General features: G+C 38.7%; 2 non-coding genes across 2 annotated transcripts; one reads left to right on the top strand and one right to left on the bottom strand.

Annotated features, from left to right (window-relative positions):
- Positions 1-6,601: 6,601 nt before the first annotated feature.
- Positions 6,602-6,673, bottom strand: trnat-cgu. The gene has a single exon. It is a non-coding gene; the product is annotated as a tRNA-Thr (tRNA).
- Positions 6,674-6,979: 306 nt separating this feature from the next.
- Positions 6,980-7,051, top strand: trnat-cgu. The gene has a single exon. It is a non-coding gene; the product is annotated as a tRNA-Thr (tRNA).
- Positions 7,052-8,637: the final 1,586 nt, after the last annotated feature.

The raw sequence follows: 8,637 nt of genomic DNA, 5'->3' as shown, positions 1-8,637 counted from the left end.
GCATAACTGAGGCAGAAGTGTTAAAGGGACTAGGAGCTCTTAAAATAAACAAATCCCCTGGGCCGGATGAGATCCTCCCAGTAGTACTCAAAGAAATGAAAGAAGTAATTTACAAACCGCTAACCAAGATCATGCAGCAGTCTCTTGACACAGGGGTGGTACCGACAGACTGGAAAATTGCAAACGTAATACCGATCCACAAAAAGGGAAACAAAACTGAACCAGGTAACTACAGACCAGTAAGCCTGACTTCTATTATATGCAAACTTATGGAAACTATAATAAGATCCAAAATGGAAAATTACCTATATGGTAACAGGGTACTGGGAGACAGTCAACATGGTTTTAGGAAAGGGAGATCGTGTCTAACTAACTTGCTTGATTTTTTTGAGGATGCAACATCGATAATGGATAATTGCAAAGCATATGACATGGTTTATTTAGATTTCCAGAAAGCTTTTGACAAAGTCCCGCACAAAAGATTAATTCTCAAACTGAACGCAGATTCAAGGAAACACATGTACATGGATTAGGGAGTGGTTAACATGTAGAAAACAGAAAGTACTGATTAGAGGAAAAACCTCAGAATGGAGTGTGGTAACCAGCGGTGTACCACAGGGATCAGTATTAGGTCCTCTGCTATTCCTAATCTACATTAATGATTTAGATTCTGGTATAGTAAGCAAACTTGTTAAATTTGCAGACGACACAAAAGTAGGAGGAGTGGCAAACACTGTTGCAGCAGCAAAGGTCATTCAAAATGATCTAGACAAGATTCAGAACTGGGCAGACACATGGCAAATGACATTTAATAGAGAAAAGTGTAAGGTACTGCACGCAGGAAATAAAAATGTACATTATAAATATCATATGGGAGATACTGAAATTGGAGAAGGAATCTATGAAAAAGATCTAGGAGTTTTTGTTGACTCAGAAATGTCTTCATCTAGGCAATGTGGGGAAGCTATAAAAAAGGCTAACAAGATGCTCGGATACATTGTGAAAAGTGTTGAATTTAAATCAAGGGAAGTAATGTTAAAACTGTACAATGCACTAGTAAGACCTCATCTTGAATATTGTGTGCAGTTCTGGTCACCTTGCTATAAAAAAGATATTGCTGCTCTAGAAAGAGTGCAAAGAAGAGCGACCAGAATTATTCCGGGTTTAAAAGGCATGTCATATGCAGACAGGCTAAAAGAATTGAATCTGTTCAGTCTTGAACAAAGAAGACTACGTGGCGACCTAATTCAAGCATTCAAAATTCTAAAAGGTATTGACAGTGTCGACCCAAGGGACTTTTTCAGCCTGAAAAAAGAAACAAGGACCAGGGGTCACAAATGGAGTTTAGACAAAGGGGCATTCAGAACAGAAAATAGGAGACACTTTTTTACACAGAGAATTGTGAGGGTCTGGAATCAACTCCCCAGTAATGTTGTTGAAGCTGACACCCTGGGATCCTTCAAGAAGCTGCTTGATGAGATTTTGGGATCAATAAGCTACTAACAACCAAACGAGCAAGATGGACCGAATGGCCTCCTCTCGTTTGTAAACTTTCTTATGTTCTTATGCTTTTATGGGATTAAGGATAATAGTACAAGCACGTGGACTCCTCCGGATGGAAGAGACAAGTGGTTAGACATGTATATTGAAGTAGTTAAACAAGAAATTATAGTAGGACTAAAGAAAAAATGTAAACTTAATTTAACCAATATTAAAGAATAAGCTATGACTGAGTTGTTAAATGATGATGATATAAGTATAAGACCGGCAGATAAAGGATCAGGAATAGTGATAATGAACACGGAGGACTATATGAAATCCGTAGAATGTGAATTAAAGAAGATGGATACATATGAAGAAGTTATAAGCAATAGGATCGCTAAATCAGTAAAAGAGGTTAAGGAAATTGAGGAGAGATTATATAATAAAGGCATTACATCAAAAGAATAAAAGATACATGCAGCCACATAATGCTTGAACAGGTCTAGCAAGAGGAAATCCTAAAATGCACAAAGAAAATCACCCTATGCGAATGATAGTGAGCACGATTGATAATCCAACACATATAATAGCTGAAATAGCAGAAAAACAACCTAGGTCACATGCTGAGAAATTATTAAGCTATGTTAAGGATACAACACAATTGTTAAAAAGACTTGAAATTACAAACAAAACGATGGTACAGCAAAAGGATCTATATTAGGAATGCATTTTGCCAGTACATACATGGGGAAATGGGAAGAACAATTACTTAGAAAATCAGAAAGAGAACCTTTAGAATACATTCGGTTTGTAGATGATATTTTTGGGGTTTGGACACATGGAGAAGAATCTCTTTTCCAGTTTGATATTTCCTCAAATCGTGGCCACAGCAGTTACAAACACTTGTAAAGTTCTTGCGATTTGTCTTAAACATTGACCTTAATTTCTTAAAGTAATTACATACTGTATTTTTTCTTTGCTTAACTGACCGCAATTTGCCATTTTCTGCTCCCTTACATTCAGGAATGACAAACTTGTGCCTATGCTACCTATATTTATAGTAATCATCGACCCTCACCTGTTAACAATAATTGGTGACAAAAGGTTAATTAGGTAACATGCTAGTTAACTCAGAACAACAGACACTTTTACACTTAGGCCAATGTTCTAACACCGTGTTATACACATTTCAGAATTTTTACTGACTTGGGCTTCAGACTGAAATCCCCTTGCTTTGTATGACCATTGCTTTGAAATTGACAAGATTTACATTATCATTTAAAAATTTAATTTTTGAATGCAATTCATGATTACACTATGTAACACAATTTTTGTTCCTGGGTAGTAAGTGTTATTTCCTAATTGCTTATGCCTCAAAAGTATAGAAAATGGCTATTATTCCCCACAAACTTTGCTTTTGTGACCAGGACAGTGATATTTTGAAATGTACCTGTTTCCAATGAGAAAACGGGAGAATTTGTGTCTTTTCGTTCACATAAAGTCAGAAAAAAACAACATATGAATCCAAATTAACATGTATTTATACTAAAGTAATACAAAAATGACTACAAAAGATTTAGAAGTGAGTAGTTTTTCGAGATTTACGATTATACTGTAAATCACTTTCACGAATCAGCCCCCAAATGTAGTCTCCCATTATGTTCTCGTTATACTGTCCTTGGTAGCGGCATTCAAAGTCCAGTATATCCTGGTGGAAGCACTCGCCTTGCTCCTCCGAGTATGCTCCCATGTTCTCCTTGAATTTATCAAGATGGGCATCAAGGATATGGACTTTGAGGGACATCCTACAGCCCATTATGCCGTAGTTCTTCACCAGAGTCTCAACCAGCTCCACATAGTTTTCAGCCTTGTGATTGCCCAGGAAGCCCCGAACCACTGTGACAAAGCTGTTCCAAGCCGCTTTCTCCTTACTAGTGAGCTTCTTGGGGAATTCATTGCACTCCACGATCTTCTTTATCTTTGGTCCGACGAAGACGCCGGCTTTGACCTTTGCCTCAGACAGCTTAGGGAAGAAGTCTTGAAGGTACTTGAAGGCTGCCAACTCCTTATCTAGAGCTCTGACAAATTGCTTCATAAGGCCCAATTTGATGTGCAGTGGTGGCATCAGCACCTTCCGGGGGTCCACCAGTGGCTCCCACTTGACGTTGTTCCTCCCCACAGAGAACTCGGTCCGCTGTGGCCAGTCCTGCCTGTGGTAGTACACCTTGGTGTCCCTGCTGTCCCAAAGGCAAAGATAGCAGGGAAACTTGGTAAAACCGCCTTGGAGACCCATCAGGAATGCCACCATTTTGAAGTCTCCTATGACCTCCCAGCCATACTCATCATACTTCAAGGCGTCCAGCAAGGTCTTGATGCTGTTGTAATCCTCTTTGAGGTGCACCGAGTGAGCCAGGGGAAGAGACGGGTACTTGTTACCATTATGGAGCAGAACGGCTTTGAGGCTCCTGGATGAGCTGTCAATGAAGAGGCGCCACTCATTCTGGTTACAGGCGATTCCGATTGCCTCGAACAGACTGGTCACATTGTGGCAGAAGCAGAGCCCATCTTGATGGGTGAAGAAGCTGGAAAAAGGTTGGTGACGCTTCCTCTGATCTGCGACTTGCACACTTTCATCCAACAAGTTCCACTACTTGAGCCTAGACGTCAAAAGCTCAGCATTGGACTTGGTGAGACCAAGATCTCTAATCAAGCTGTTGAGGTCTTTTTGGTTGGGGTAGTATGGGTTTCTCTCCTCAGCTCCACCTCTGAAATTGTCATCTGGATCTACAACGTCTTCCTCGCTCTCTGACTTGCTGCTCTCTTCTAAAGATGGCTGCTCTCTCCGGAGGAGTGGGTACGGGGTGCTCATGGCAGTGTGGCACCAGGGCGATGGATGAAGGAAGGTCCGGATACGTGATAGCAGGTGCATTCTTGCCAGACCGACGTTTGGAAGGGTCCACCATTCAGAAGTAGCAGTTGCTTGAGTGGTCAGTGGGTTCCCGCCAAGTTCTTGGGATAGCGAACTTCATGGCTCTCTTTTCCCCTCTGTACCATCCTACAAAAATACATTTATTTCACCCATGACTAAGGTGTAAGAGATTCTCGCAACATTTTTCATATAGGGTATATTTTTTCAATAACATTGAAAATTGTAAAACATTTTAAAATTAAAAACTTTTACAATTTAAAAAATTTTAACAAATTTTATAACATAAAATTCCGAGCAACAATTGTCCATCTTACCTTCCAGAGTTTTTTTGCAGTGCTCGCAGGTGAAATGAGGTGCCCAGGGTTTGTCTTGATCCCCGACAGGCATGCCGAAATATGCCTTGTAGGCCTCACACATCTTAGCAGTTGCTTCCACAGAGTACTTTTTCGCTCTTGTCTTGATAAATTGGCCGCAGACATAGCAAAATGCGTCTGCCGGATGCTTGCAGCCTCTTGATGCCATCTCAGAAAAATGCAGATATGTATCCACTTAGGCAGCTGGAACTAAACTGAACTGGTGGGCTTAAGGCCCCTGTATTTATACTACTATATATATTACTAGAAAGTTCTAGAAGTTACTCCAAGTTTACTCAGTACTGAATCTATCTAGAATGTTCTGGAAAATAGGTAAATTTCAAAATATCACTGTCCTGGTCACAAAAGCAAAGTTTGTGGGGAATAATAGCCATTTTCTATACTTTTGAGGCATAAGCAATTAGGAAATAACACTTACTACCCAGGAACCAAAAAAAATAAAAATAAAACATTTGTTACACAGTGTTATTAATTACATTTGGAAACAATCCTGGTCCAGGTTGATCATTGTGTCTGCTGGTTTCTTTTTCCAAATGAGCTCAGAATTACTTAATCAATTGAACCAATAATTAATTTGCCTAATCCGAGCTTTTTAATGATTTTTAACTGGTTTCACAAACCGATTTGCACTAATCCTAGACTAGCTAATGTTAACTGAGATAAGGTAGTCCAAGATATGTATTTCAGAATATGCAAATACCAACTGAAATGTAAATAGTAAATGTAAATGTAAATAGTTCAGCACTTTTAATTTAAAGCATTTACATTTTTGTTTTAAAAAAATAGCTATGAATTGTAAAAAAAAAAATAATTTTTCTATGTTTCAATAAATGAAAAATAAATATTTGTATCATATAATTTCTTTGTCAGATTTTGCAGAAAGGTCTTAGGAGTTATTGGTGAACATTTGGTGTATGTGTCAGAATTCTAGCATAATGGTTGCTAAGGAAATAGCTGGAAAGTAGGTGCCCTATGTTTCAACTTAATTTTTTCAAAATGGCGTCTTCTGACTTTGCAGATTTCAAAATGTCATATCCCGGGCCCCATTTGAGATATATCAATAAGTTTGGTATTATTTTAAAGCTTATTATATGTCCAATCCATTGTCACAATAAAACAGTTTTGAAATTTTTGACCAAGTGACTGATTTCGCTGTCCTGGGTAACATATTATTAAGAAACGCCATGCTTTGTATTCTTAAGACAGTCATCATTTTTATGTTATGTTTCCTTCATGGTAACACTGAAGATGCTTTCCAAGTCTGTTGCTATAAATATAAGGGGAAACTCAGATTTTTAAATGTCATGTACAAGGTTGGTTAAATATCATTTTTTGTTAAATGTTTCCATTAAGATTTACTCATAGCAGGACATAGATTTGATAAGCTTCCATGATAAAGTTGTATTTTTTGAACAACTGCACACTATTAGCATGTGCCTGCCTTTATGGTTACTCTTTACTCAGCAATGCGATCATATCATCAGGCTTGTATATGACCTCCATTCAATATAAAAAAATGTTTCTTTTAAAAGATGTAAGATTCTTAAATTCAAATTAATTCATTTTCAAAGAAAGCCTATAACTACTGGAATTATTGTTATAGAAGTACCAGTTATTTTAGATCAAACTACGGTTACTGAGAGGCTTGTTGATTGTGGCAGTGCTGAAACTTTCAGTTAATTGTTATGAAAAAATAAATAAATCGATGTATACTACAGCCGGTAGATGGTGTGTAGTATTGTAAAAATATATATATATAGTATTTGCAAAAATATATATATATATAATTTGCAAAAATGTTTCAAAGACAGCAACAAGGTACGGATGGGGTTTGAACCCATGATCTTCGGTTTACGAGACTGACGCCTTACCACTTGGCCACCGCACCCTTCATGACTGAGTAACTCAAATATAAAAAAAAGAGTTCCTGAGTGAGCCACCAAGGTTTCTGTTAATGCCAAGGACAGCAAAATAGTCATGGAAACTATTTCAATACAAAAAAGTGGTCTGCAAATGTATTTACTAATTTTTATTTATTCTACATTTCTGGCAAACTATTTTCTATTTATATTTTAAATACATTTTTTTGTATTGAAATAGTTTCCATGACTATTTTGCTGTCCTTGGCATTCAGAAACCTTGGTGGCTCACTCAGGGACTCTTTTTTTTATATTTGAGTTACTCAGTCATGAAGGGTGCGGTGGCCAAGTGGTAAGGCGTCGGTCTCGTAAACCGAAGATCATGGGTTCAAACCCCATCCGTACCTTGTTGCTGTCTTTGAAACACTGTTTGTTGCTGTTTTTTTTTCCTCACTCATATTAGAGGTTTTAATCTCAATGTGACTACAAGGATAATAAAATAAATATTCTTCCTGGTATTGAGTGATATACAAAAAAACCTAATAAAAAAAAATAGGAAGATATTGCATAGTCAGCAACCAGTTTGGGCTCATACAAGTACTAATATATTTGTGCACAGTTTTTGGAAAGGCTTCATTGGGCACACAAGCCGTTGTCTTATATATTATAGATTATAAAACGACGACTCGTGTGTCTAGAAAAAAAAAAAACTGGTTTTCTGAATAAGGCGTCTAGAAGGGCTAGTACTCCGAATAAGGTTTCTAGAAGAGCTAGTTTCCTTAAACTAAGTGGGTATTTGGTATCACGTTTTTGGAATACTGGTATCCAGAATACAGATGGATTCATTCAGAATACCCTGTTTACATGGCATGGAACAGCTATTCAAATTTCCCACTATTCCGAATACAACTGGAATCCTGATAGATCAGGAAAACTGGAACAGGTACCCGGATAGCAATATGGGTGCAGTCAGTTGCACCTACCATGCGTGGCAGGTGCGCAACCTCATAAAAACCCAGCATTTTCTCTTCAGTGTTTGCTCTGGTACTAAGGAACTTAATATGTTTCTCAGCATGTCGCAGCAATGTGGTTATGAACCGGTCGAGATGGCGTGACACAGCTGACTGGGTGATCCCCACTGTATCATCTGCTACCTTCTGGAAGGTCCCGGTAGCCAGGACACACATACAGACAGACTCTACCAATTGCTCAGACAAGGCATGACTGCACAGGTTTGTTCTGGCGAGATCATCATGCAGCATGTGGCACAGATGAGTCGAGACGATAGCTGGACATGACTTGCTCATTGCTGAGCTCCTCATGTGTGTGCCGGGGCCAGTGCACCCTTTCAGCATATCTTCGCCTATGTCGGGGTTGCTGTTGCTGGGTGTGCCTTGCATCATTCACATCCACATGTCGACGGACATGCTGCATGCTACCCACGTTTTCCATTGTTGCCTGTTTGTAGTGAGTGCTGGAATGGTAGTGTGTGCAGAGTTAATGCAATCCTTTTACAATCCTTATTCTGCGCATCACAAACCTGGTTTTGTGCTTGGCGCATACCTACAAATATACCAGGATCACGCATATTGTCGGCCACTCCCCCCACGGCAGAATGGATTGTGGCGCACAAAAGGACATTTCGAATATGGCAACTTGGCACAATTTTGGCACAACGACCATTTGCGACGCGCACACCCCTCTGCGCGGTGAGCAAACCTTTCGAAGATCAGGCCCCATGGGTTTTGTAATAACCCTTTTCATTCCTAATGATTTTGTAGTTAAACAACAAAGGTCCACTTGATGAGAGAATTTTCTCCAGAGTGAAAGTTGCAGTTACTTAAGAAGGAAATAATAAAATGTTTTTGAGCCAAATTTGTGAAGTTTAGAATGTGTAACTTACAGAAAGTGTGGAATGTGGCCTATAACATACAATAAGTGGCTGTGTTTAATAAGGCAGTTTTTATTTCTTAACTTCTTGAAAAATGCACAT

The sequence above is a fragment of the Polyodon spathula genome, chromosome 32 (genome assembly GCF_017654505.1).
Source record: "Polyodon spathula isolate WHYD16114869_AA chromosome 32, ASM1765450v1, whole genome shotgun sequence".
In the NCBI taxonomy this organism is placed as follows: domain Eukaryota; kingdom Metazoa; phylum Chordata; class Actinopteri; order Acipenseriformes; family Polyodontidae; genus Polyodon; species Polyodon spathula.
This window is presented reverse-complemented; position numbering and strand designations above follow the sequence as displayed.